General features: G+C 40.6%; 1 pseudogene across 1 annotated transcript; it reads left to right on the top strand.

The window, feature by feature from the left end:
• The first annotated feature begins 2,437 nt into the window (after window positions 1-2,437).
• LOC307188324 (nucleophosmin-like) lies at window positions 2,438-3,304 on the top strand (annotated as a pseudogene). The gene has a single exon. The product of its transcript is annotated as a nucleophosmin-like (transcript).
• Window positions 3,305-3,916: the final 612 nt, after the last annotated feature.

Below are 3,916 nucleotides of genomic sequence, written 5' to 3' on the forward strand. Positions count from 1 at the left end.
GCTCAAACCGGTGTCCCCTGCATTAGCAGGCAGATTCTCAACCACTGCGCCACCAGGGAAGCCCTAATTACTTAGTGTTTTAATTTAATCTTATGTTTATTTTACTTCTACCTTTTAAAGTATATGTTATTTTTATTCCTAGGAAATTCCTTAAAATAAAGCATTTATTTCACCAGTGTCAGTCTATAATGCTTCTTTAATGTCAGATCAGAGGTAGTGTTTCAAAAGGAACAGTTCTCAAAAGCCACGACAGTTCCTGCCACGTAGCTGAGTTAAAATGAAGACTCTCCACCAGGCAAAATTTTTAAAGCCTAGTCTGAGATATTTTCTGTACTTAAAAGTAAGAAACTATATCGGCTTTAAAAAACAACAAAAACAACTTTATTATTTACATTTTGCATTAAGACAGGGTACCTGTTATTTATTGACATATATAATTGTTTAATGGAATTTTACTATACGTTGAACTTATTTGAAACAACCTAACTTTCTCTTCTGTCTATTTCAGAGTAATTGCCTAACAATGACCTCTCTAAATTTGTAATTTCTGGAATCTGCACTAATTCAGTTCATCTCTGATAAAATGTTCCGATGCTTAGAATTCTCTCAGTCATTCTACAAACTTATTTATGTTGCAAATGTATATTGAGGACGTGCTATCTCTAACCAGGCGCTGTGCTGGATGTGATAATCCAGAACACTGGCATTCTGTTCTGGAGGAACTGACATCTGTGTGAAGGATCCAGTCACAGACGAGAACCTGCATGAAGCAAGATAACTTTAAAAAAGGAATATGCGGTATGCCACGGTGAAGGGAGCACCTATCACAACCTGGTGAGGTCAGTGTACCAGGCTGTTTTACAGGGAAGGTGTTGCTGAGCTGAGCCCTAAAGGAAAAGGCTTTGAAGATCACTCACTTGTGCGAGGGAGGCCTGCCAGTGCAGGCAAAGGCCTGGAAACGTGATCTGCTGACAGCTATGAGGGTATGTTAGAGAGTCTATATCGCTAGACTTTCAAGTGCATAGGAGAAGAGGAGGGGCTCATTCTCCCTGACTTTATAGTGATCGGAAGATTAGACTTTAGTTCTAAATTCAAATTGCTTCAACCTTAAAAATGTTTGTATCTAAGAGTTTGACTGAAGTCGCAGTTCTTTTGTTCTTGAATGCAAGATGTTCTAGAAACGGTCTCTAACCAGGTCTTTCACTTTGGGACAGGAAATGTTCAAAGAGCAAAACTGTAAACCATGGAGTGCTTCTGAGGAGGAATGTTGTTTATGCACCAGCGGAAGCCAAGGCTCAGCGAGCTTGTGGGTTGAGGGAGAAGGAGATGGGGTTCAAGACCCTGGGTTCTGGCTTGTATGGCTCCAGACTGGAGTGACTGGGGAGGGCTGTCCCAGAAGTGTTTCCTAGTCATGAAGTAAAGTCATATGAGAGGCTGTCTCCTTCCCAACTGTTTCACTTTTAACCCAACACAACAAATAGAAAGCAGATTTCCCAGACACTACAGAGGAAGATAAACAGCCTGAGGAAAACTGGACTTCTGCAAATCAGCATAGACTAGCTCTCAAATACTTTACATGAATAACAAATTAAAACAGCAGCCAAGCAGGACAAGGCAGATGGGGGACTGGGTGGAAAACAGAAGCCAGGGCCGAAGATAAGTACCTGATAAAACCATTCTTTTCAAAGAATGCCAAGAACTCAGATTTGAAGATTAGCCTTGTCAACTTCTTAAGTCTCTGATTCCTCTCAAGAAAAGATGTGATGAATAGATGAGTAAATTATAACGAGTTTTTTAGTAGTTGTTTATAAGTTACTTAAAAGCAGTTCTTTTATATATACACTACCAAATGTAAGGTAGATAGCTAGTGGGAAGCAGCCACATAGCACAGGGAGATCAGCTCGGTGCTCTGTGATCGCCTGGAGGGGTGGGATAGGGAGGGTGGGAGGGAGGGAGACGCAAGAGGGAAGAGATATGGGAACAGATGTATATATATAACTGATTCATTTTGTTGTAAAGCAGAAACTAACACACCATTGTAAAGCAATTATACTCCAATAAAGATGTTAAAAAAAAAGCAGTTCTTTTAAGCCTCTTAAATGTTTCAGTATACTATTAATTTACGTTATATAGAAGATGACTGACTTAGCAAATGCACACACTGGTCCAGCCAATTATCACAGACCTCAAAGTAGTAGAGTCAAAACCAATGAGGCTATCCTGATGCATGTTAGCCCACACTGTTAATTTAGCATTTGAAGCTAGATTTAAAAGCAAAAACCTATTACCCTTCATATGAGGCTCCATCAGTTATTAATTAAAGATTATGCATTCTGCTTTTCCCTGGTGTGATTCTGTCCTGTTCGACTGTTCCCTGGAACAGTGGTCTTTTATCTCCATCCACCTTCTCTCCCACCTAAGTGTGTGCCACCAACCCATGGAAGATTTGATGGACATGGACATGAGCCCCCTGAGGACCCAGAACTATCTTTTCGGTTGTGAACTAAAGGCCGACAAAGATTATCACTGTAAGGTGGATAATGATGAAAATGAGCACCAGTTATCTTCAAGAACAGTCAGTTTAGGGGCTGGTGCAAAGGATGAATTGCACATTGTCGAAGCAGAGGAGATGAATTATGAAGGCAGCCCAATTAAAGTAACACTGGCAACTTTGAAAATGTCTGTGTAGCCAACGGTTTCCCTTGGGGGCTTTGAAATAACACCACCTGTGGTCTTATGGTTGAAGTGTGGTTCAGGGCCTGTGTGTATTAGTAGACAGCACTTAGTAGCTGTGGAGGAAGATGCAGAGTCAGAAGATGAAGAGGAGGAGGTTGTGAAACTCCTAAGTATACCTAGAAAGCGTTCTGCCCCTGGAAGTGGTAGCAAGTTTCCACAGAAAAAAGTAAAACTTGCTGCTGATGAAGATGAAGATGATGATGACGATGACGATGATGATGATGACTTTAATGATGAGGAAGCTGAAGAAAAAGCTCCAGTAAAGAGGTCTGTACGAGATACTCCAGCCAAAAATGCACAAAAATCAAACCAGAATGGAAAAGACTCAAAACCACCAACACCAAGATCAAACGGTCAAGAATCCTTCAAAAATCAGGAAAAAACTCCTAAAACACCAAAAGGACCTAGCTCTGTAGAAGACATTAAAGCAAAAATGCAAGCAAGTATAGAAAAAGGTGGTTCCCTTCCTAAAGCGGAAGCCAAATTCAGCAATTATGTGAAGAATTGTTTCCAGATGACTGACCAGGAGGCTACTCAAGATCTCTGGCAGTGGAGTAAGTTTCTTTAAGAAAATAGTTTAAACAGTTTGTTAAAATTTTCCATCTTATTTCATTCCTGTAACAGTTGATATCTGGCTGTCCTTTTTATAATGCAGAGTGAGAACTTCTCCTACCGTGTCTGATAAATGTTGTCCAGGTTCCATTGCCAAGAATGTATTGTCCAAAATGTCTGTTTAGTTTTTAAAGATGGAACTCCACCCTTTGCTTGGTTTTAAGTATGTATGGAATGTTATGATAGGACATAGTAGTAGTGGTGGTCAGACAAATGGAAATGGTGGGGAAACAAAAATATACACGTGAAATAAACTCAGTATTAAAAAAAGATTATGCATTCTTATACATTAAATACATATACACAAAGGCCTCTTTTTTTAAAAAAATAAATTTACTTTTTTATTTATTTTGGCTGTGTTGGGTCTTTGTTGCTGTGCATGGGCTTTCTCTAGTTGCGGCGAGCGGGGGCGACTCTTTGTTGCGGTGCGCAGGCTTCTCATTGCGGTGGTTTCTCTTGTTGCGAGCACAGGCTCTAGGCACGCGGGCTTCAGTAGCTGTAGCATGTGGGCTCAGTAGTTGTGCCACACGGGCCCTAGAGCGCAGGCTCAGTAGTTGTGGTGCATGGG

The sequence above is a fragment of the Stenella coeruleoalba genome (assembly GCF_951394435.1).
Source record: "Stenella coeruleoalba genome assembly, chromosome: 6".
Classification (NCBI taxonomy): domain Eukaryota; kingdom Metazoa; phylum Chordata; class Mammalia; order Artiodactyla; family Delphinidae; genus Stenella; species Stenella coeruleoalba.